The sequence below is a fragment of the Bos grunniens genome, chromosome 23, assembly GCF_055505025.1.
Source record: "Bos grunniens cultivar Pamir isolate PY7600 chromosome 23, Bosgru_T2T1.0, whole genome shotgun sequence".
NCBI classification, from domain to species: Eukaryota; Metazoa; Chordata; class Mammalia; order Artiodactyla; family Bovidae; genus Bos; species Bos grunniens.
In genome coordinates this window covers 32855076-32879744 of record NC_141187.1, presented here as the reverse complement: position 1 = coordinate 32879744, position 24669 = coordinate 32855076, and the positions used below count along the sequence as shown (strand labels likewise).

The window sequence follows — 24669 nt, the reverse complement described above, 5'->3', positions numbered from 1 at the left end:
ATTACCTCAGTCCTCAGGAAATAGAGTTCATTCACGCCAAATACTAAGAATTCCTCTTTGTTTCCCCCTAATTCCACGATGGGGGAGAGGAAGAATGCGATTTCTTCTTTCTTTGAGTATTAGTTTGTGGTCGTTTGGGTTCACTGTATTCCTTTTCCAGCTCCCGGAAAAGCCGTATTGATACCTTTTCTTTTAATAGCATAAACACGATCTCAGACTCCCTTATCCCACACTCCCATGTCTGGCCGGTTAGCTCAGTTGGTTAGAGCGTGGTGCTAATAACGCCAAGGTCGCGGGTTCGATCCCCGTACGGGCCAGGCTGTGTGAAGACTACCGTTTTTCACACTTACACACAGAAGGTGACGGTTCATCCATTTTAGGTTCACCGCTTACATCCCAGTTCATGTCTGGGACACGGAACTCTCGGGGAGAACTGTCACTGGAATCGTACATCTTTCCTCATGTTTGACTCGCATCTGCAGGACGAAAGGATAGCAGTCAGCGACCCAGCAAGCCATAGAGCATCGCTTTGGCGCATTTTGATCCACAGGGTAACTGATTCCAGCAAAGAAACTGACCTTACTGGATTATTTTCCTCCTAAAATAGACTATGAAACCATCTACACTTTCTACATTTCCACACTTGAGTCTTAACTAGATCAGCAAAAGATGAAACAAGGTTTTTCAAATGCTATGTGAAAAAACTCTATTGATACAAACACAGCAGGAAGGAAGCAGTTTTGTCAGCTGTCTCTTTATGAGCTGGAGCCATCAATGGCCAAACCTGAAACACTTTGAACAACAAATAATATAGTTTGAGATAATGATGCAAACTAAGTATAAAATATGTATTCATGAGTCCGTACTGTTATAAATCAGTGATTAAATAAGTAAATCAATGAATACAGGAGAAGGGATGTATTTTTCTTACTGATGCATTCCAACTAAGGTTGGAACTATTCTCCACCAACCCACCAGGAGATGGAGATTTAACCTCTCCCTTCTGGAATATGGGCCATCCTGACCGACTAGCTTCTAAATATCCAGGAAGAAGTAGGAAAACATAGGAAGAAACTTCACCAGGGAGAAAAACAGCAAACACTCCCTTAAAAGTGATCAAGGTTGGCATCACTAATGGTAAGCTATCCTCCTATCAAGTCACATCTGATAGGAAGTGATGGGACAAGTACTTCATCTCTGTGGTCTCGTCCAGAAACCTGTAGCCCAGGCCTTCGTGTGAAAACTATCAGACAAACCTAGACTGGAAGATAGTCATAAAAATACCGGATAAAAATAATTCATCCGCACCAAGAAATAATCACAGACCAGAGGAGGCTGAATGCAATGTGGGATCCCGTGGGTGGGGGGGGAAGACATTAGTGTAAGAACAGATGTGACACACACAAATACATGAGTTTAGTTATTATTAAAGTAGCAGTGTTGGTTTCTTGGCTTTAATAAAGGTACCGTGGTAACCCAAGAAGCTAATTAAAGGAAACTCTGAAATGGGTACAAAGAAACTCTATTGTTTTTGCAACTTTTCTAAATATACTCCAAAATAAAAATTTGTGTTTCAAAATTCGCATAGGAAATGTGTCTGTTTCCCACCACTTAAATCAGAGTTGAGACAAATGCCTGGTGGGCAGTAGGTCCATGACAGGCAGTTCTTAAAAGCTGAAGGAATGTGATTGATGTCTTCTTTGGTGAAGGACATGCAGAAATATTTACATGGTGACCTGTGCAAGACGGTACATGCTGCAGATTATTCTCCCAGAGTCCCATTCCCACACTGAAATGCAAACCAGACCAATGACATTCGTCTTCAGCCTGTAAAAGACATCTGAAATGGAGCTATACGGTGTATATTGAACTTGAAGTTCGGTGAGTTTCTCTCACAAAGTTTCAAATAACACCTGAAATGTTTTCTTTCCTAGCTTGGCCAGAAAACATTTCCATTTGTGTCAATAAACATCTTAACCACTGCTCTTTGTGACATCTTGCCCATTATAAAGGGCAAGACCGTCTTGCCCTGTGTTCCCATGACACAATCCAAGATTTTCAGACAGAACAATGGCCAGTTCACTGTTCTTCCGTGGGGTCGTCACAGAGATCATACTTTGCCCAGGCAATATTACTCACCCCTTCTTTTTTGAAGTGGGAGACCAAAGGTTACTTTAATGTTAGGTGGGTTTGTTCTCTTGTGTGTGTGTTTGTGTGTGTTTTATTCTTATTTGTGTGCTTTGATTTTTAAGCCTTTGATGTGCTTAACAGCAGGTGGTTCCTAACTTAACTTAGTTTTCCCATTAATTCACAAAATACTTGATAAAGTGCAATCACATTGGGCAGAAAAATTGTAATCCTATAGCAGTATGTGATTGCAATGAAGGAGTTCTTCAAATAGAAATAAATGGAAAATGTGACCTACCTTTACAGAAGTACTCGAGAAGCTACAGTTGTTGGGAAAAAAAAAAAAACAAACCACAAAACAAAAGTCTGTTATTGCAAAAGATACTGGCAGCTTCCTGACACTATTCACTAGCACCTGTGGAAGCAGTATTGTTTATGCGGCCTAGATATAGAACACTTGTAGCAGTCTTATAGATTGAGGCTAGAAATAATCTACACTACCTGCCAGCACTCTTCAAAGAATTTGAGTAAATAAAAATAATAAATAGAGGTTTTACATTTTCTCAAAGTCACGAGTATAATGACAGATTTGGAACAAAGAATCAGTGGAGTCTGACATCAGAGTTTGAGCTCTAAAGCATCATCGCATACTGCCTCATGCTCAGAGGAGAGGACTATTCTCTGATAATTATGCAGTAAGTGTCCATTTTAGGAACTCAGACAAGTCAAGAACTTGATGACATTTTTAATGTAAGACATGTCTACCAAAGTTTTAATTGTCTGTATTTCTGTGTCAAACATCATTCTTGCATGTTGACATTTGCTGAATTCTTACCTTCCTTTTCCCTTTTGCATGCCTTTACCGTCCACGTTGCTCTAAAATAAATATGAACAGGCACACTCCTCTCTTGTAAGATACTGCTCTTTGACAGTGAGCGTAGCAAAAGATGTGGTGAAGTCCTTTCAAGCGCTCCATTTCATGCTATGTTTCAAGACTGATAAGCACCATCGTTTTCCTTTTACAGATTCGAAAGGGAGAAGTATTAGTATCTCCCATGCTGCTGTTAAGTCATTTCAGTCGTGTCCGACTCTGTGCGACCCCACAGACGGCAGCCTACCAGGCTCCGCCGTCACTGGGACTCTCCAGGCAAGAACACTGGCCTGGAGTGGGTTGCCATTTCCTTCTCCAATGCATGAAAGTGAAAAGTATCTCCCATAGGAAGGTGCAAAAGTCAAAGGACTTGGCTATCAATTTCAAGGGTTCAGAGGTTCAGAAGGTTTTTCTTGTCTTGGCTCAGCATGTAAACTTCTGTGCATATTTCAGACAAGAGAGGGTAAAAGACTTGATAGAAATTTTGAGAAAGAGTCCTGAGATTGTAGTGTTGATCTTAAGTTCTTGAGAAATGCATTGGTGAGCCAGGAAAGCGAAAACTCCTTCAAATAATGTTAGGAACCAAGGGTCAACTGCAGCTGGCTCCGTGGCTTAGTTGGTGAAAGCGCCTGTCTAGTAAACAGGAGATCCTGGGTTCAAATCCCAGCGGGGCCTCAGGCAAGACTGTTTTAAATAGAGCAAAACAAGTTTAAAAAATGAAATCTGTTTACCTCCCATCAAGCCCGGGAGTACTAGGAATGCTCTCCCGATAGCCATAAAAAGGTGGTTCTCAGATGGTCTTGAGAAGAGAATTAGAACTGCCTCTCGGTGTTTCCTTCGCGTTTTAGATCAGGTCTCAGAAGTTGCCAGTTTGGTTTTGTGGGATCTCTTCAATTATGTTTGCCTCCTAGAACTTTTACCACAATGGAGTCATTTGTTTTTCTTCATGGAATCATTGAATTGTCATGTCCCTCTTCAGAGCCACCCCCTCCCCCGCGAACTCCCACCACCCCGATTTGGCACCAACTTTAGTAGTGCCTTACAGTCGCGCTTCTCAAAATTTTATGGGCATGTGAATGACCTGGTGTGATCCATTATAATGAGGGTTTTAAATAACTGCATCTGCAACAGGGGCCTGAAAGTCAGCATTTCTACAATCTCAGACGCTACACTCCTGTTCCATGGACGATACTTCATGAAGCAAGGCCAGAGACTTACTGGTCTCGTTCAGTGGGTGTGTTTTCAAGTTCTGCACTTTCATATGTTGCAGCTGTCTTCCTGAATCACTAGGTAATCCAGCATTGTTTTTACTCATTTATCCTTAGTGAATGAAATGAAATCAAAAGAAATAAAAGAAGAGGAAAGACATTCTAATATAAATTACGGTAGTGTGAATCAAGTTGTGTTGTAACTGTTTCCTCTTTTCGATGTGAAATGGACTCTTGACGATACTGGAAATTTTGGAAGGAGAAGAACTGAGGTTATATCTAAAAGAGGATAAAGAATAGTCAATGACAAAATACACAAAATTATATTCTTTTTTTTTTTTTTTTTTTTTTTTTTAAGGTGTGGGCAAACTGACTTTTTAAAGCATTCTTTGTTTATGAACTTCAACTGTTTAAAAAGTACATTTTGATCCGAAAAGCCTTTGTGCGTTCAGGAGTCACATACCTCAAAGGGCCCTTTGAGTTGCTTGCATAATTTTTCAGGACATCTGGTAGGGTCAGGATTGGGTACATGGTGGGGCTACTCCTTACTGGCTTAAAAATAAACTTCTAATCAAATTATGGGAAACTAAATCCCAAACTTGCTGATTGGGAAATATTGTCTCTCGACTCTGTTTCCTGCAACGTTGTGACCAATCCTAGTTTTAGTTTTGCTGAGAGCAGGAGCTCTCAGCGCTGCTATTTGTGAAAGATGCCGATGCAGAGCTGATGCAAAGAAATCAGGAATTTCTCACATGGGATTTAATGAAAGACTACAATTTCGCTGCTGAGCACCTTCCTGGTCCTCGAGGGAAGTACTGAGAAGAGGGAAAATACAATGAGGAAGGTCAGGTGAAATGAAGAGAAAAACAAAGGAGAGGCAAGGTGGGCATCTGTTGAACAGATTCAGATCGCTCAAAGCACAGTCGTTCCAGGGCAGTGTGAGTGACGCTGGATAATAAGTTGACTGATGCCTCCCACCTCGACTTATTCCGGCGCAAAATCCAGTCCCATGAATTCCCAAACACTGCTCCTTTTGGCACTCCTTTCTCAGAGTCAAGAGGGCACAGGCCATCCCAACCCCGCTCGGCAGTCTCCTCCAAGGCGAGTTTGGCCCTCTCGGAAGTTCGGTGGTCTTCAGGACTCTGTGCGTTGTGTTCTGGCTCCGACGATGAGGAAGAGAGGTGGAAATCAAAGGCACAGGACAGTATCGGGTTGTTGCTCGTAATCAAATGCCCTTGGAACCTGAGGACACCCTGCCTGATGTTTGGGAAGGTGTTTGGACTCTGCTCCCTCCTAGCTCAGGCGGTAAAGAATCTGCCTGCAATGCGGGAGACCCGGCTTTGATCTCTGGGTCGGGAACATCCCCACTCCAGTGGGTTGTTTCCAGATGTCCAGCCTGGAGAATCCCATGGACAGAGGAGCCTGGCAGACTACAGTCCATGGGGTGGCAAGAGTCGGACACGACTTAGCGACTAAACCACCCCCACCACCGAGTTAGGTTTGGTGGGGAGCCTGGTAGGCTGCCGTCTATGGGGTCGCACAGAGTCGGACACGACTGAAGCGACTTAGCAGCAGCAGTAGCAGTATGAGCCATAGAATTTCGATATTATTCTTTTAGCAAAAGTTTTTGAAACGATGGAAAGCAAGGCACCGCGAGTGAACACATTCTGCAAGAGAAATATTCAAAATTACTAGATTGGGGGCGTGACGGGGGGCGGGGGGAGTGGGGAGCAACCAAGGAACCGAGTATGCCGTTTTATGGGACTTGTAATACCTCATGCGGGCGTGACGTTTCCGTGGTGTAGCGGTTAGCACATTCGCCTTACACGCGAAAGGTCCCCGGTTCGAAACCGGGCGGAAACAGCCCAAGCCGCCGGCTTTTGCTGTCTTATAGACAAGTGCAAAGATTTCCTTGGGATTTTGCTGCCCTCTCCAAGGTTCCCGATTCCAACGTATCCTCAGAGCACCCGTGCTCTCACCTACGGCCTTTTAAAATACTTACTGTAGTTTAACATTTCTTGACGTTCCTCTGACTCCAGCAGCTTTACAATGTGTCAACTATAATGTTCTCTCCTAGAGCAATTTTGAGGAAAAAGGGGTCGGATTTTGTGAGGTACGGGGGTAGCTTAGTGCTTATTATGTCCTGGACGCTTAGTGCGCCTTCTGTCCTGTCTAACATATAGTCGCTCATCTCAAATGCATGGAAGTATTTCGCTACATTTTCTTCACCAAACTTTATTGTTTTCGCTTTCACTGTTAGCCTGTGGGCAAATGATTTGAAATGCAAGCAGCTGGCCCGAAGCAACTGAGGTAGGCCTACAGCAGTACAAGTGAATCAACGAAAGAATGCAATCAGTCAAACAAGAAGCTAAAACCAACAGACGGAAAAAAGGGGAGGTTTCCAGATGTCTCCCATCTCTGGCAATTTTTTTTTCCCCCCGTACCAGAAATATTTTCAAAAACCTTCGACATAAAATCTGTGTGCGCAGAAGGTGGAAAGGAATGGCGGAGGGGATGGAAGCAATGAATCAGAAGTTTCCTGTCCCCAGAAACTACACGGAGATCTTGTGTCGGGTGGAGACCGTTGCTTAATCTCACTGTCCTTTCCTTTTTCTCCTAATTCCCCGGGTCCACGTGCAGATCCCCACCAGTACCCTCAGAGAATTATTCCGTAGTCCGCCTGGATCCGAATCTCTGCTCAAATGTTTCCACCACGCGGTCGACGCCGACTCGCCCCTTGGCCGGGAGCTTGGGTCATCTGCACGCGGAAGGCAGCACGCGGTCATCTGCAGCCGGACCCAATTACCCACCCACCTAGGTTTGCCTGGGCGGACTGGTCACATTCTGCCACGGGTTGTCCTTCAGTCGCACAGACCCGTCGCTTCCCCGGGTTCAAAAGACAGTTCCATTTAGGCACAGAACAGTCCCAGGTTGAGATCGGAATGGAGTGGAGGTGCGTTTGTCTGCGTGTGTGTTTCGAGACAAGGCTGTGGGACAGACACACACGGAACGGGGCCTGGGGACCCTCGCAGGCAGGGTATCTAGGCCAGCAGCGGCTCTTCTCGGACGGTTCGGGGACTCGGCATCCAGATCAACACGAAGCTCGCGACGGGCAGGCGGAGAAGGTCCGCGTCGCCCCCGGGAAACCAGAACTATTCCCGGAGTCAGGACCATGAACAGCGCACTTTGGATTTGCCGGGCCGAGTGAGGGATTTCTCACAAGTGAGAAAGGACAGGGGGAAATGTTTTAATGGTACATTGAGTCGGTGGCGCGTGTATTTTAGGGACAGACTTTTTTTTTTTTTTAATTTAAAAAACACATAAAATACCGCACATGGTATTTCCGTTGTTGCTGCTGTTCAGTCGCTAAGTCGTGTCCCACTCTACGGGACCCCACGGATTGCAGCACGCCAGGTTTCCCTGCCCTTCACTATCTCCCAGAGTTTGCTCAAATTCATGTCCGCTGTATCGATGATGCCATCCAATCAGATCATCCTCTGTCCCCTTTCTCCTCCTGCCCTCAATTTTTCCCAACGTCAGGGTCTTTTCCAGTGAGTCAGCTCTTCACATCAGGTGGCCAAAACATTCGAGCTTCGGCTTCAGCATCGGTCCTTCCAATGAATATTCAAGGTTGATTTCCTTTATGATTGACTGGTTTGATCTCCTTGCAGTCCAAGGGACCCTCAAGAGGCTTCTCCAGCACAGTTCCACGCTCAGCCCTCTTTATGGTCCAACTCTCTCATCCCTAAAAGACTGCTGGAAATACCATAGCTTTGACCACAGAGAGGGATCTTCATTGGCAAAATGCTGTCTCTGCCTTTTAATCCGCTTTCTAGGTATCTCATAGCTTTTCTTCCAAGGAGCAAGTGTCTTTTAATTTTGTGGCTGCAGTCATCATCCACAGTGATTTTGGAGCCCAAGAAAATAAAATCTGTATTTCTACTAGATGGTTTTGAAAGAAATGGTCACATGTTGAGGTATGGGAAAGTCATGCTGGCTTACATATGTTCGTGCCTAATGAAAGGCAAAAAAAAAAAAAAAAAAAAAAGTCTGTTTTAAAGGTAAAGCTTAAATGCCTTTCTCCCTGAGAGGTGAGCACTAGTAGTATTTCCCAGGTGCCTGGGCCAGACTAATCTGATGTGAACTGGCTGATCTGCCTTTTTTTTTTTTTTTTTTTTTGAAACCTTTAAGGAATGTGCCATTTCACTTTTGATGTTTTTTTGTTCTGACAAGGAATCAGTTCAGTTCACTTGCTCAGTCGAGTCCAACTTTTTGCCACCCCATGAACCGCAGCACACCAGGCTTCCCTGTCCATCACCAACTCCTGGAGCTTGCCCAAAATCATGTCCATCGAGTCGGTGATGCCATCCAACCACCTCATCCTCTGTCATCCCCTTCGCCTCCTGCCTTCAATCTTACCCAGCATCAGGTTCTTTCCCAATGAATCAGTTCTTCACATCAGGTGGCCAAAATATTGGAGCTTCAGCTTCAGCATCAGTCCTTCCAATGAATGTTCAGGACTGATTTCCTTTAGGATAGACTGGTTGGAACTTCCTGCAGTCCAAGGGACTCTCAAGAAGCTTCTCCAACATCACAGTTCTAAAGCATCAGTTGTTTGGTGCCCAGCTTTCTTTATAGTCCACCTCTCACATCCATACATGACTACTGGAAAAACCATAGCTTTGACTAGACGGGCCTTTGTCAGCAAAGTAATGTCCCTGCTTTTAAATATGCTGTCTACGCTGGTCATAGCTTTTCTTCCAAGGAGCAGGCATCTTTTAATTCCATGGCTGCAGTCAGCAACCCATCTGCAGTGATTTTGGAGACCCCCAAAACAGTGAGAGTGAGCCCCCTCTCACTGTTTCCATTGTTTCCCATCTATTTGCCATGAAGTGATGGGACCGGATGCCATGATCTTCGTTTTCTGAATGTTGAGGTTTAAGCCATCTTTTTCACTCTCCTCTTTCACTTTCATCAAGAGGCTCTTTAGTTCTTTGCTTTCTGCCATAAGGGTGGTGTCATCTGCATATTTGAGGTTATTGATGTTTCCCCCGGCAATCTTGATTCCAGCTTGTGCTTCATCCGGCCCAGCGCTTCGCATGATGTACTCTGCGTAGACCTTAAATAAGCAGGGTGACAATATACAGCCTCGACGTACTCTTTTCCCGATTTGGAACCACTCTACTGTTCCATGTCCGGTTCTAACTGTTGCTTCTTGACTTGCATACAGTTTCTCAGGAGGCAGGTCAAGTGGTCTGGTATTCCCATCTCTTGAAGAATTCCCCACAGTTTCTTGTGATCCACACAGTCCAAGGCTTTGGCGTAGTCAATAAAGCAGAAGTAGATGTTTTTCTAGAATTCTCCTGCTTTTTCAATGATCCACCAGATGTTGACAATTTGATCTCTGGTTCCTCTGCCTTTTCTAAATCCAGCTTCAACATCTGGAAGTTCACAGCTCACGTCCTGTTGAAGCCTGGCTTGGAGAATTTTGAGCATTACATTGCTAGCGTGTGAGATGAGTGCAATTGTGTGGTAGTTTGAATATTCTTTGGCACTGCCTTTCTTTGGGACTGGAATGAAAACTGACCTTTTCCAGTCCTGGGGCCTCTGCTGAGATTTCCACATTTGCTGTCCGATTGGGTGCAGCACTTTCACAGCATCACCTTTTAGGATTTGAAATAGCTCAACTGGAATTCCATTACCTCCACTAGCTTTGTTCATAGTGGTGCTTCCTAAGCCCCACTTGACTTCCCATTCCAGGATGTCTGGTTCTAGGTGAATGATCACACCATCGTGGTTATCTGGCTCATGAAGATATTTTTTTGTATAGTTCTTCTGTGTATTCTTGCCACCTCTTCTTAATATCTTCTGCTTCTGTTAGGTCCATACCATTTCTGTCCTTTATTGTGCCCATCTTTGCATGAAATGTTCCCTTGGTATCTCTAACTTTCTTGAAGCGATCTCCAGTCTTTCCCATGCTATTGTTTTCCTCTATTTCTTTGCATTGACCACTGAGGAAGGCTTTCTTATCTCTCCTAGCTATTCTTTGGAGCTCTGCATTCAAATGGGTATATCTTTCTTTTTCTCCTTTGCCTTTCACTTCTCTTCTTTTCTCAGCTATTTGTAAGGCCTCCTCAGACAACCATTCTGCCTTTTTGCATTTCTTTTTCTTGGGGATGGTCTCGATCACTGCCTCCTGTCCAATGTCACCAACCTCTGTCCACAGTTCTTCAGGCACTCTGTCTGTCATATTCTAATCCCTTGAATCTATTTTGTCACTTCTGTTGTATAATCATAAGGGATTTGATTTAGGTCATACCTGAATGGCCTAGTGCTTTTCCCTGCTTTCTTCAATTTAAGTCTGAAAATTGCAATAAGGAGTTCATGATCTGAGCCACAGTCAGCTCCCGATCTTGTTTTTGCTGACTGTATAGAGCTTCTCCATCTTTGGCTGCAAAGACTATCAGATCAGATCAGATCAGATCAGTCGCTCAGTCGTGTCCGACTCTTTGCGACCCCATGAATGGCAGCACGCCAGCACTCCCTGTCCATCACCAACTCCCGGAGTTCACTCAGACTCACGTCCATCGAGTCACCGATGCCATCCAGCCATCTCATCCTCTGTCATCCCCTTCTCCTCCTGCCCCCAATCCCTCCCAGCATCAGAGTCCTTTCCAATGAGTCAATTCTTCACATGAGGTGGCCAAAGTACTGGAGTTTCAGCTTTAGCATCATTCCTTCCAAAGAAATCCCAGGGCTGATCTCCTTCAGAATGGACTGGTTGGATCTCCTTGCAGTCCAAGGGACTCTCAAGAGTCTTCTCCAACACCACAGTTCAAAAGCATCAATTCTTCGGCGCTCAGCCTTCTTCACAGTCCAACTCTCACATCCATACATGACCACAGGAAAAACCATAGCCTTGACTAGACGCACCTTTGCTGGCAAAGTAATGTCTCTGCTTTTGAATATGCTATCTAGGTTGGTCATAACTTTCCTTCCAAGGAGTAAGCGTCTTTTAATTTCATGGCTGCAGTCACCATCTGTAGTGATTTTGGAGCCCAGAAAAATAAAGTCTGACACCGTTTCCACTGTTTCCCCATCTATTTCCCATGAAGTGGTGGGACCGGATGCCATGATCTTCGTTTTCTGAATGTTGAGCTTTAAGCCAACTTTTTCACTCTCCACTTTCACTTTCATCAAGAGGCTTTTGAGTTCCTCTTCACTTTCTGCCATAAGGGTGGTGTCATCTGCATATCTGAGGTTCTTGATATTTCTCCCGGCAATCTTGATTCCAGCTTGTGTTTCTTCCAGTCCAGCGTTTCTCATGATGTACTCTGCATAGAAGTTAAATAAGCAGGGTGACAATATACAGCCTTGACGTACTCCTTTTCCTATTTGGAACCAGTCTGTTGTTTCATGTCCAGTTCTAACTGTTGCTTCCTGACCTGCATACAAATTTCCCAAGAGGCAGATCAGGTGGTCTGGTATTCCCATCTCTTTCAGAATTGTCCACAGTTTATTGTGATCCACACAGTCCAAGGCTTTGGCATAGTCAATAAAGCAGAAGTATATGTTTTTCTGGAACTCTCTTGTTTTTTCCATGATCCAGCAGATGTTGGCAATTTGATCTCTGGTTCCTCTGCCTTTTCTAAAACCAGCTTGAACATCAGGAAGTTCACGGTTCACATATTGCTGAAGCCTGGCTTGGAGAATTTTGAGCATTACTTTACCAGCGTGTGAGATGAGTGCAATTGTGTGGTAGTTTGAGCATTCTTTGGCATTGCCTTTCTTTGGGGTTGGAATGAAAACTGACCTTTTCCAGTCCTGTGGCCACTGCTGAATTTTCCAAATTTGCTGGCATATTGAGTGCAGCACTTTCACAGCATCATCTTTCAGGATTTGGAATAGCTCAACTGGAATTCCATCACCTCCACTAGCTTTGTTCGTAGTGATGTTTTGTAAGGCCCACTTGACTTCACATTCCAGGATGTCTGGCTCTAGGTCAGTGATCACACCATCGTGATTACCTGGGTCGTGAAGATCTTTTTTGTACAGTTCTTCTGTGCATTCTTGCCATCTCTTCTTAATATCTTCTGCTTCTGTTAGGTCCATACCATTTCTTTTTTTTTTTTAGGTCCATACCATTTCTGTCCTTTATCGAGCTCATCTTTGCATGAAATGTTCCTTTGGTATCTCTGATTTTCTTGAAGAGATCCCTAGTCTTTCCCATTCTGTTGTTTTCCTCTATTTCTTTGTGTTGATCGCTGAAGAAGGCTTTCTTATCTCTTCTTGCTATTCTTTGGAACTCAGCATTCAGATGTTTATATCTTTCCTTTTCTCCTTTGCTTCTCACTTCTCTTCTTTTCACAGCTATTTGTAAGGCCTCCCCAGGCAGCCATTTTGCTTTTTTGCATTTCTTTTCTATGGGAATGGTCTTGATCCCTGTCTCCTGTACAATGTCACGAACCTCATTCCATAGTTCATCAGGCACTCTATCTATCAGATCTAGGCCCTTAAATCTATTTCTCACTTCCCCTGTATAATCATAAGGGATTTGATTTAGGTCATACCTGAATGGTCTAGTGTTTTTCCCTACTTTCTTCAATTTCAGTCTGAATTTGGCAATAAGGAGTTCGTGGTCTGAGCCACAGTCAGCTCCTGGTCTTGTTTTTGCTGACTGTATAGAGCTTCTCCATCTTTGGCTGCAAAGAATATAATCAATCTGCTTTCGGTGTTGACCATCTGGTGATGTCCATATATAGAGTCTTCTCTTGTGTTGTTGGAAGAGGGTGTTTGTTCTGACCAGTGCATTTTCTTGGCAAAACTCTATTAGTCTTTGCCCTGCTTCATTCCGTATTCCAAGGCCAAATTTGCCGGTTACTCCAGGTGTTTCTTGACTTCCTGCTTTTGCATTCCAGTCCCCTATAATGCAAAGGACATCTTTTTTGGGTGTTAGTTCTAAAAGGTCTTGTAGGTCTTCATAGAACCGTTCAACTTCAGCTTCTTCAGCGTTTCTGGTTGGGGCATAGTCTTGGCTTACTGTGATATTGAATGGTTTGCCTTGGAAACGAACAGAGATCATTCTGTCGTTTTTGAGATTGCATCCAAGTACTGCATTTCGGACTCTTTTGTTGACCATGATGGCCACTCCATTTCTTCTGAGGGATTCCTGCCCGCAGTAGTAGATATAATGGTCATCTGAGTTAAACTCACCCATTCCAGTCCATTTCAGTTCGCTGATTCCTAGAATGTCGACATCAACCTATATAAATATATATAATCAATCTATATAAATAGACACGGTATAAAACTGCTGAAAACCGTGTTTCTCCGGAGCCGTTCATCAGAATAAGTGAGAGACACTCACACGGGGCTATCGTCCTTAGTTTGGCTTGATTCACGCTTTTTCTTCTGTTCCGGGTATAGACTGCTTGTTGATTATTTCCCTTGACACCTGAGTACAGACTGCAAAACGGGGGCTCCCGCGTTCAGGGAAGTGATACCTCGATGTCTGCACTCCCATTGCCTCTGCGCTGGTGGAGCTCAGCACCCGGGGGTGGCAGATCCCTGAAATTCTAACTGAGGGAGTCGGGCAGATTGGCCGGGCTGTCCACCGGGACCACCGCTGTTGCCCGCTGCGGTCTAAAGGGGGCTGCGTGGTTTGAATGCCTGGGAGTTTTCTCCAATATTTGGGGGAATTTTAGCTGACTTTTACTCAGATTAGATCAGACTAGATCTCAGATTCTGTGAACTTTGAGAGGACAAATGGATGAAAGGCAGGAAGCGGTGTTTCTGAAAGGGTCGCCTGCCACCTGAACATCTGAGACCTATTTTATGACATGACCCTTAAGCTTATGGCCTCAAATCCTCTCCATGGCCTCTCCTATGTCTCCAGCTTCATTTCACACTTCACTGCCCCCTTCTCTCCCCACCACCCTGTCCTCTCATTTCCCAGAGACTTGTGAATATATTATTTGTTCCCCCTCTGTTCCTAGTTACGATCTCCTCAACCTCGAAACTTCCCCTCCATCATCACTCCTTCAGATAAAACTTCCCCAAAGCTTTCTGCATAAATCTTCACATTTCTGTTAGCTTCTGTACACCTGGTCTTTTATTGCAAAGGCCAGTTAGGCAACAGATGGCAATGCTGGGGTGAGAAAGCATTGCATTCTGGATTCCAAGTTTGTGCCATCAAGAACATTACTATGCCCTGTCTCTCTCAACATCCAACATCCTTCTCTCAAGGCAGTTGTATATTTTGACGTGTTCCTTATGCCCAACTTGAAAACAAAAAGAAACATATAACCACGGTGTCTAAAGAGAGCATGTCTGCCTGTTTAAATTTTGTGTGGTATTAAATCATTTCCTGAATTCCAGCAGTCTCTGCCTAATGTGGTTTCTGCACCTTTGAGTATACCTTTCCTGCCTTCTTGCCTCTTTTTGCCTTTACCATTGACTTCTGCATGCTTTTATCCGACGCATGATTTATCATAGAATTTGGCCATGATTCTCCCTCTTAGGGAGTATTAACTACTCTTAACAGTAAGAGGAGTAGAATGTGATTCTTAGGGCCAAATGCACTTCCAAACCAAATAAGTGTACTTTATTTTAAAAACACTTAGTTAAAGAGAATACAGGGCAGTCAGTAACCATCCGCAGACGCATCATCAGGGCCCCAAAGAAGTATAGAATAGATGAGGGAGGTGGAAGCACGCCAGATTAACAGGTAGCAGAAATTAACCAAGAGCACTCCCAGCAGAAAACTTGCTCTCAAGGAGTGACTTCTTTCTATCATGTATGGAAAGTCCTAAGGGTTAAATTTGCTTGTAATCCAAAATGTAGACATGGAAAGCAACGTTGTAGTACGTACACTAACCCCAAATGAAGAGAATCGGTGGGAGTCATCAGTTTCGGGGTTATTTCTATCTTCATAGCAGAACCAGCGACTTCGGAGGCCTCATTGAAATAGACATGCTTAAGCCCTCTCGTCGCAGGGGGCCAGTGGCGCAATGGATAACGCGTCTGACTACGGATCAGAAGATTCTAGGTTCGACTCCTGGCTGGCTCGAAACCTTTTGCACAACTGATCTTCCTGCACTTGAACCACACCCCAACTCTCCAAGCTTTGGCGGCTCACAAGCGCTACGAAAAGCTCCCTCAGCCTTGCTTCTTGTTACCCCGTGGGGCCATCCTACGTCTTGTGGGAGTCCGAAGGACCCTTCAAGTGATTGCGATCACTGGAACATCCACAATCAAGCATTTTCTGGTTTCGATCTCCCACAGCAAATACGGAGGGGGAAAGGACCACATAGGGACACCTGTACTGAGTTTCACATCAAACAGGCTTTAAGAAAAAAGAAGAGGAGGACGAGGAACAAGAAAGAGATGGAACGTAGGAAGGAAGAAGGCTCGGCAAGTGTCTTCGCCACTTATTCCCACTGGGTTACCCTTCACCACGCCCTCCCCTCTTCCTAATAGAAAGAAGAGTGGCTTTGACTGAGGAAACGTTAAATCCAAGAAAGCCCAGGGTGTTGGGCACCGGATGTCGGAGCTGGCCCTGCACCCCGACTTCCAGAAGAGCGCCGGTAGGACAGTTTCAAGAGGGAGGAGTAACACGCTATTTTTTTTTTTTTTTTTTTTTAAGCAACCCAAGTTACATTACATACAACTCCAGGGTTCAAACAGGTAACACCTTGAGTGATAAGGAGCAAAAGTCCCCTTGGCCCGTACGGGGATCGAACCCGCGACCTTGGCGTTATTAGCACCACGCTCTAACCAACTGAGCTAACCGGCCATGACAAGTCTTGCTCTACAACTTAAGACCTCTGTTTGCCGCGGTTACACTTCTTTTTCGTGGTCCTCGGAGAGCTGTTCCACGCGTAACCCAACAAACATCTGCTGTGACCTCTGCACACAAAGCCAAACTCGGACAGCAGCCCTTTGGACCAAAGGCCGCCAAGCGAGGGAGCAGGAGACGAGCCTCACGTCCACTCCCTCTTGGTCTTTCAGTTAGCGGTGTTTTGTTGTTGTCTGTCTGTCTGTCTGTCTTCTCTGTCTGTTTGTTTGTTTGTTTCAAGCGGAAGACCAAAGAATCTGGGATTGATCACCGACTTTTGACATTTCAGGATTCAGGATGTTTCCGGTTTACCGTTCGCTGCCCTCGTAGTCCACGGCTCGGAGATTCTTTAGCTCAGCTTGCCCCGGAGAAACAAACTGACTTTGGATGTTACTGATGATATCTACAACAGCAGTGTTAGTGCCTTGAGGATGTTACCGACCACAGCAATTCTAGTCTGACTCTGGTTGATTTGTGCTCAACTGGCACAGAACTGAGGTCAGGGGGGACAAGTAAGGACTGCCTGGCAGATCAGTGGGCATTTGCCCCTCTCCGCCCCTCGGTTTCTATCAGCCAAACACTGCCCGTCACAGAATGGGCAGCTGCTAGAGTTCAAGGGCACCGAATCGCGCTTACTTTTCAACCAGGATCATTGAATCGTCTTCAGTCATTGCAATCTTTTTCTGGCACTCAAGAGATGGTGATCACAGAACTTCCTAAGGTCACACAAACCCACATAAGACAAAATCGAGCAGTTCTCCGACATCTACTGTACCCGGACGCTGCCTAAAACGTCTGCTCTGCCTTTGGCAAGGAATTCTTCGCTTAGAGGTAGTATTTGCTTAGTGTGACTCATTGACTGTAGCATTGTTGGTCGTGATAGGAGGGCGCACTAACGTCGACCATTTCCTGAAAGAGAAAACCGATTCGGTGTGGCCAGCTTGGGCTAGCCGGGAATCTCCTTTCCCGCTTGGACACCATCAGCCGGGGAGGGAAAACATGATCAAGGAGCCGAGAAAGCAAGTTTCCGTAGTGTAGTGGTTATCACGTTCGCCTCACACGCGAAAGGTCCCCGGTTCGAAACCGGGCGGGAACAGCTTCGCTCTTCGGAGTTTGCATTTTGAACCGTTCTCCGGAACCTCTCAGGAACCTTCCGAGAAACCGAACTCCCACCGAGTCTCACCGGTAAACCTGGGGGAACTACCGACGATCCGACCCATCGGAATAGTCTTCAGGCACCGTATTCCATCTCGTACGGCAGAGCCTGCACTCAGCCCAGCTTAAGGCGCTTTCTGCGAGCCTTTTACACAAACAGCAAATTCTTCCATGGATTCCCCGGGCCGTAGACCGCAGCTTCCTCCGAAAACCTTCGGTTTCCTCGTTCACGTCAAGGAATACGACCGAAAACCAATTGTGCCTTCTTTTCCTTTGGTTTTCTTCTCCGAGAAAGCGTCTCATTCTTTTGACTGAGGATGGAAGGCAACGACAATGACGAAACTCTCTTAAGAGAAGCAACAGTAAGGGTCAGTTGGAACTTGACATTTTGGAGGGGGAGGCGGGGGCCGTAAGAGGAAAGGAAGAAGAGAAGAGGACTCACGCAGTCAGGGGCCGGTTAGCTCAGTTGGTTAGAGCGTGGTGCTAATAACGCCAAGGTCGCGGGTTCGATCCCCGTACGGGCCACTGTTCTCTTTGGTCACCTCCTCCAGGAGGCTGCCAACTGTTTTCCGAGAAAACTTGCCTCTTAACCTACACAGCCCTGAGAATAGTGCCTAGAGTCCCCTTGCGGTTGTGCCTGTCCCGTCGGGACGCCAGGCTCGTCAGTCCTCCACCCTCTCCTGGAGGATGCTGTCTAACCACATCGTCCTCTGCCGACGCCTTCTCCTTTTGCCTTCCGTCTTTCCCAGGATCAGGGTCTTTTCCAGTGAGCTGGCTCTTCGCATCGGGTGGCCAAAGTGTTGGAGCTCCAGCTTCAGCGACCGTCCTTCCAATGAATACTCGGGGTGGGTCTCCTTTAGGATTGACTGCTTTGATCTCCTTGCAGTCCAAGGGACTCTCAAGAGTCTTCTCCAGCACCACACTTCGAAAGCATGAATTCTTTCGCGCTCAGCCTTCTTTATGGTCCAGCTCTCACATCCGTACATGACTACTGGAAAAACCATAGCTTTGACTGTACGGACCTTTGTCGGCAAAGTTACGTCTCCGCTTTTTAAGTTACGTCTCCGCCGTCTAGGTTGGTCATAGCTCTTCTTCCAAGGAGCAAGCGTCTTTTAATCTCGTGGCTGCAGTCACCGTCCGCATTGATTTTGGCGTTTTCCCCTTCTGTTTGCCATGAAGTGATGGGACCGGATGCCGTGATCTTAGTTTTCTGAATGTTGAGGTTTAAGCCAGCTTTTTCACTCTCCTCTTTCACCTTCATCAAGAGGCTCTTCAGTTCCTCTTCGCCTTCTGCCATCAGAGTGGTATCATCTGCGTATCTGAGGTTGTTGATAGTTCTCCTGGCAATCTTGATTCCAGCTCGTGATTCATCCAGCCCGGCCTTTCACATGATGTACCCTGCATAGAAATTTAATAAGCAGGGTGCCAATATACATACAGCTTTGTCCTATGCCTTTCCCAATTTTGAACCAGTCCGTTGTTCCACGTCCAGTTCTAACTGTTGCTTCTTGACCCATATACGGGTTTCCCAGGAGACAGGTAAGGAGACAGTTAGAGTCCTCTAACTGTGTTCCAAACCCGCCACCCTCACATACCTTTTATCCACTCGTTACCCAGTTCAGCTCTCCACTTACCACAAGCCCAACATTTTTCCAGGCAGGCAGGGTTCTCTTTCCTCCGGGACCAATAGATGAGGACAGAGAGCTGGGCAGGGTCAGAGGGTGGCCTAACACGAAAAATTTGGTGGGAGGTGGGGGCAGGGGCAGTGGAAAAGTTTCCTGGCAACCTTTTGTCAAAAGCGTATTCGATTTTAAATTGTCTTTCCAAAGTAGTTGCTCAATCAACGCCCTTTCTCAAATCCTCAAGAGATACAAAGTAAGGAGGCATTCTTAAAAGGTCGTTCTTTCCATGTCTCTGAAGACCCTTTAAGGTGAACTGACAGCCAAGATTGCCTTGTGAGGAGAGACGGCGCAAGGTGGTGGACTGATTCGGGATGCTTCCTCTCCCTACGTGTCTGCAGCACTTTGACCACTTTGAACAAGAAACACAAGACCACAAGACTGACTTTTTTTTTTTTTTTTTTTAGGCCAGGAATCAAATCTGGACTCTTGTCATCAGTTGACAGCCGTGCATCTCCCACGATTGCTTCTGATTTCAAAGGACAATTCAGTATCACGGTCCCTTCTCTGATCACTGTGGGGATTCTTTCCCCAGCCTTGTATAGTTTCCCTACCTGTGTGCGCTGACCAGTGTTAAGGTCCATGTGGAGAGCTTCCGGGAGTTTCCTCTTCTCCCGGCTCTGTCCTTTCCGGTGCTCTGTCCTGCCGTCTCCAGCTGTCTTGGTCTCCTGGACTTTATCCGCCCCAACATTTCAACTCAGAGAATTCACCAGCCTCTGCCTGCACTGGGCCTTGGAAACTCTCTCAAGGCAGTAAAAACTCGGGTGCAATCCTAGATCTCACGTCAGTTCCCAGCAAAATCGCTCATTCATTTCTTTTCTGTCAGAGATTACCATCCTTCTTTGCCTGATGTTTGGTGTCTGGAAAAGTGTTTCTGATCTGTTTTGGTTCTTTCAGGCAGGAGGGTGCGTCTGATCCTTGCAATTTTGTCTCGGCTGGAAACAGGCCTTTCCACTCTTTGGAGGAGGAAGAGGGGGAAGCTGAGGCCTCTTCGGTTTGTGGGTTTCTGCTCTGGGGTTGCAGGCTGCGGGGGAGCAGACAGGGACAGGTTGGTTAGTGCAGCGGCCTGTCCTAGGGGCAGTTGGCATCGCCTTTCCGGGAAACATGGGGCCTCCTGCTGCTTGTGGCAAGCAGTGTGTGCAGATATTGGGCTCGGGCTCCAGGTTCCAGCTGGGTCAACCTATCTGGAGGGTTCAGGCTACAGGCCCCAGCGCCGGTCACATGGTCTTCTCCGGTGTACCAGTGTGAGTGTGTCAGTGTGTGTGTGTGCCAGGGCTGGTGGTGGGAGAGGAGGGCTCTGGTGGGAGAGCAGGGCCTGAGTCCAGGAGTGCCGAGGGGCTGACGTCACCAAAACGGGCATTCGGATCTCTGGCGGGCCGGCAGGCTGAAGGTGGGCGCTTTCTGATGAGGGGGCGGGAGCCTTGGAAGATGGGCGATCCGCACACTCTTTCCTCATCGCCGCCTGGCTGTCACCCGCGGGACATCGGAACACCTACCTGCTGCACCAGTGCCTTCCCCCTGGGTCAATTCCAGTCGTCCTCCTTGGTGGCCGGGTGATGATTGCCACTTGGCAGAGCCTCAGAGGCTGGGACTGGATGAACCAGTGGGACTCGCCCAGCACCTGAGTCCGCCGGAGCCACGCCTCTCAGTCCCTTGATGCCTCTAGTCCCCTTTCTCTCTCTCTCTCTCTCTCGTTCTCCTTTCCTTTAGGTTATTACATCTCCGTGGGACCCTTTCCCCAACCCTTTATTAAAGAATATTTTAAAATGTAAAGAGCTTACGTGTAAATTGAGCTGGATGAACTTAACCGAGGTATACTACTCCCACGTGACCACCGCCCAGCTCGAGGTTCAGGACATGCCAATTAGTCCAGAAAATCGCCTTATGCCCCCTCGCCAGTCAATATTGCCTCCCGCAAGCTCATCGCTGTCTGATTTCTAGCGCCAGGTAATGTGCCTGCTCTTGAATTTCGTAGAAACGGAGTCATATAGCATATCCTCTGGTAAGACTCTTTTTCTTTTTCTTGCCTAGGGCAATAGTTCTGAAAGTGATTTGAGTCTTTACACGTACAATAAGTCGTAGAAGTTTGATCTTATCGCTGGGAGATTTATTCTTTCGATTTTATAAACAAACCAAAATTTATCTGTACAAGGAAATGGGACGTTGCTCATGATACTCATAGTAGGGAAAAAGCAGCCTAGTCAGGCCACCTGTCAGCAGAGTGGCGCAGCGGGAGCGTGCTGGGCCCATAACCCAGAGGTCGATGGATCGAAACCATCCTCTGCTAGGCTTTCTTTTCGTGACACCCATCCAGTTCCTCGCTCGAGCATCACGGGCACAACACAGTTCGTCAGCTTACAGATGCACCGTCTCCTTTCACCACTCCTAGAACCGTTGCCACCGCCTTCCTAATCTTTACAAACCAGCAAGCGTTTTCCTTTCCCGTCCTTTCTCTTTTCTTTTTTTTCCTTTCGTCCTGGGCGAGGGCCCTGGGGCCGGGGCGGGGGGCGGGGGTGAGGGTGTAATAGCAAAATCGGCCCTCCTCACTCATTTCCAAAGAGAGGCAAACCTCTGGCCCTTCTTACTTCGGAATAGTTGACAAGTTTACTGTCCATTTCCGATGGATCAGCACTACTTCTTCCAGGGAATAACATACACACTTGACTCCAGTTAGGGTTTTATATCTTCTTTACACTCGAAAGAAAAAACTTTTCTTGTTTGTTTGTTTTTCTTGATTTCTGCCTGGGGACTGGTCCGCGAGTCTCCTACTGTCTGTCCCTTGTCTTTTCACGACTATACGTATGCTGTGCGACGAGGTGGCCGAGTGGTTAAGGCGATGGACTGCTAATCCATTGTGCTCTGCACGCGTGGGTTCGAATCCCATCCTCGTCGTCTGGTTGCGTTTATGGCCTTCTGCTGTGGCTCAGCTGGTGAAGAAACCACCACTCGCAATGCGGGAGACTTGGATTCCATCCCTGTGTGGGGCAGATGTCCACTCCGGATATCTACGCCTCTCTTTTCACTCCTATAGGTCAAGTTAACGGGAATTTAAAAAAAAATCCTTCTCGAAGGCAATACACCTTGCTGTTACTTATGAAGAACCCAATCGCATTCAGTTTGTGGGAAAAACAGAAGGAAAAGAGTTAATTTCAAAAACGCAGGAGAATCAGATTACAGAAAATAGAGAAAACGTCACCGTGACTGCGATGCAATGTGAGTACTGAAGAAGAATGAGAATTAAAGCTGGAGTCACAGCAGGTTAAAAGACTATCAAAGTGTGAAAGGTTCCCCAAGGAAGGAGTAAAGAATCAGTTCTTTGTGTAAAGTCTCTGAAAAAGACTGCAGTTTGAAGAATGGTACTGGGCACAAACATGGAACTATAAAGGCTTTCCAACCAGTAATACATTTTAAAAGTTTCCAGACGCTACAGTTTCCTGCGAGACGAGGTGGCCGAGTGGTTAAGGCGATGGACTGCTAATCCATTGTGCTCTGCACGCGTGGGTTCGAATCCCATCCTCGTCGGACTTTCTAGTGGAGGGGAAAAGTAAATTTTGCTCTGTATCTTGACAAAAGAACTGTATATAATTTTCTGCTTGTCCTCATTCTACCTCTCACTTTCTTTGTTCTTGCAGTTTCATTTCCATCCTGGTTACTCCCGTATTCACACTGTGGCGATTTTCTCTGTTTTCTATAATCTCATTCCTCATTGATGACACTCTAGTGCTCAACCTCTGCCCTCGTTTCACATCTTTTCGTTCTCCACTCATTCTAGATCTTAGTTTAGTGCTGTTCCATGCCTGACTGAGTGCTATTGCTGTCCATTCTTAGGGTATGATATACGGCTTATATCTATCATGTTGTGGCACAAATTGCAGAGTCAATGGATCCAAAGTTTTGGTCTGAACCCAGGTATTCCCTCCTCCGAACAATTTAGAGGGTCAGTTCAGTACAGTTCAGTCGTGTCTGACTGTTTGCGATCCCATGGACTGCAGCATGCCAGTCCTCCCTGTCCATCACCAACTCACCAAGTCAGTGAAGTCCATTGAGTCAGTGATGCCATCTAACCACCTCATCCTCTGTTGTCCCCTTCTCCTCCTGCCTTCAATCTTTCCCAGCATCAGGGTCTTTTCCAAGGAGTCAGTTATTCACATCAAGTGGCCAAAGTATTGGAGTTTCAGCTTCAGCATAAGTCCTTCAAATGAATATTCAGGACTGGTTTCCTTTAGATGGACTGGTTGGACCCCCTTGCAATCCAAGGGACTCTCAAGAGTCTTCTCTAACACCACAGTTCAAAAGCATCAATTCTTTGGCACACAGCTTTCTTTATAGTCCAACTCTCACATCCATACATGACCACAGGAAAAACCATAGCTTTGACTAGATGGACATTTGTTGGCAAAGTAATGTCTTTGCTTTTTAATATGCTGTCTAGGTTGGTCATAACTTTTCTTCCAAGGAGCAAGTATCTTTTAATTTCATGGTTGCAGTTACCATCTGCAGTGATTTTGGAGCCCAGAAAAATAAAGTCTGACACTGTTTCCACTGTTTCCCCATCTATTTCCCATGAAGTGGTGGGACCGGATGCCATGATCTTCGTTTTCTGAATGTTGAGCTTTAAGCCAACTTTTTCACTCTCCACTTTCACTTTCATCAAGAGGCTTTTCAGTTCCTCTTCACTTTCTGCCATAAGGGTGGTGTCATCTGCATATCTGAGGTTCTTGATATTTCTCCCGGCAATCTTGATTCCAGCTTGTGTTTCTTCCAGTCCAGCGTTTCTCATGATGTACTCTGCATAGAAGTTAAATAAGCAGGGTGACAATATACAGCCTTGACGAACTCCTTTTCCTATTTGGAACCAGTCTGTTGTTTCATGTCCAGTTCTAACTGTTGCTTCCTGACCTGCATACAAATTTCTCAAGAGGCAGATCAGGTGGTCTGGTATTCCCATCTCTTTCAGAATTGTCCACAGTTTATTGTGATCCACACAGTCAAAGGCTTTGGCATAGTCAATAAAGCAGAATTAGATGTTTTTCTGGAACTCTCTTGCTTTTTCCATGATCCAGCAGATATTGGCAATTTGATCTCTGGTTCCTCTGCCTTTTCTAAAACCAGCTTGAACATCAGGAAGTTCACAGTTCACATATTGCTGAAGCCTGGCTTGGAGAATTTTGAGGATTACTTTACCAGCGTGTGAGATGAGTGCATAGGGTAACCAGGCAAAATAAGTTGAAGTATGTTAGTTTAGTGGGCTTCCAAATAAGAACATCTTCAAAGCAATAAGTAAAGGAGAGCAGGTCCCTCCACACCTCACCTCACCCTCCCAATCCCCCCATACCCTCCACCATCCTCCCAGCCCCAACTTCAGAAGATTTTTATTTTTCTATTTGATTTTTTTGAAATTTTCTCATTATTTATGGTGCTTGCTCTTTCAAGGAATTTTTATTTTCTTGTCACAGTGTAAGGACTCATTAAACAGTACTGTACAAAAAAGGGAAAACTTTCCTAAGATTTCTGTGTTTTCCTTCTTGAATTTGCCAGTTGAATTGTGATGCAGAAACCTATTTATTATACCATATTCATTTCATTTTCTCCTGCCTTTCAAACTTAATTCCTTTGCTCATTCTTCCCATAAAGTGCATGCGACTGGTGTCTTTATAAGTAATAGCAACATGCATTGCATTCAAGGTGGATTTACAAAACATTCCAGCTAACTTGATCTAAATTTAGTAACCATGTAGAAGTGAAAGTCACTTAGTCGTGTCCCACTCTTTGTGACCAGGTGGACTGTAGTCC

At 45.8% G+C, this 24669-nt stretch overlaps 10 non-coding genes across 10 annotated transcripts; 9 read left to right on the top strand and 1 right to left on the bottom strand.

Moving 5' to 3' along the window:
• The first annotated feature begins 243 nt into the window (after nt 1-243).
• Nucleotides 244-317, top strand: TRNAI-AAU (transfer RNA isoleucine (anticodon AAU)). The gene has a single exon. It is a non-coding gene; the product is annotated as a tRNA-Ile (tRNA).
• Nucleotides 318-3599: 3282 nt separating this feature from the next.
• TRNAT-AGU (transfer RNA threonine (anticodon AGU)) lies at nt 3600-3673 on the top strand. The gene has a single exon. It is a non-coding gene; the product is annotated as a tRNA-Thr (tRNA).
• A 2323-nt stretch (nt 3674-5996) lies between these two features.
• On the top strand, nt 5997-6069 carry TRNAV-UAC (transfer RNA valine (anticodon UAC)). Its single transcript has one exon. It is a non-coding gene; the product is annotated as a tRNA-Val (tRNA).
• A 9132-nt stretch (nt 6070-15201) lies between these two features.
• Nucleotides 15202-15274, top strand: TRNAR-ACG (transfer RNA arginine (anticodon ACG)). Its single transcript has one exon. It is a non-coding gene; the product is annotated as a tRNA-Arg (tRNA).
• Nucleotides 15275-15926: 652 nt separating this feature from the next.
• TRNAI-AAU (transfer RNA isoleucine (anticodon AAU)) lies at nt 15927-16000 on the bottom strand. The gene has a single exon. It is a non-coding gene; the product is annotated as a tRNA-Ile (tRNA).
• A 1065-nt stretch (nt 16001-17065) lies between these two features.
• On the top strand, nt 17066-17138 carry TRNAV-CAC (transfer RNA valine (anticodon CAC)). Its single transcript has one exon. It is a non-coding gene; the product is annotated as a tRNA-Val (tRNA).
• Nucleotides 17139-17648: 510 nt separating this feature from the next.
• Nucleotides 17649-17722, top strand: TRNAI-AAU (transfer RNA isoleucine (anticodon AAU)). The gene has a single exon. It is a non-coding gene; the product is annotated as a tRNA-Ile (tRNA).
• Nucleotides 17723-21091: 3369 nt separating this feature from the next.
• On the top strand, nt 21092-21163 carry TRNAM-CAU (transfer RNA methionine (anticodon CAU)). The gene has a single exon. It is a non-coding gene; the product is annotated as a tRNA-Met (tRNA).
• Nucleotides 21164-21686: 523 nt separating this feature from the next.
• Nucleotides 21687-21768, top strand: TRNAS-GCU (transfer RNA serine (anticodon GCU)). Its single transcript has one exon. It is a non-coding gene; the product is annotated as a tRNA-Ser (tRNA).
• A 548-nt stretch (nt 21769-22316) lies between these two features.
• On the top strand, nt 22317-22398 carry TRNAS-GCU (transfer RNA serine (anticodon GCU)). Its single transcript has one exon. It is a non-coding gene; the product is annotated as a tRNA-Ser (tRNA).
• Nucleotides 22399-24669: the final 2271 nt, after the last annotated feature.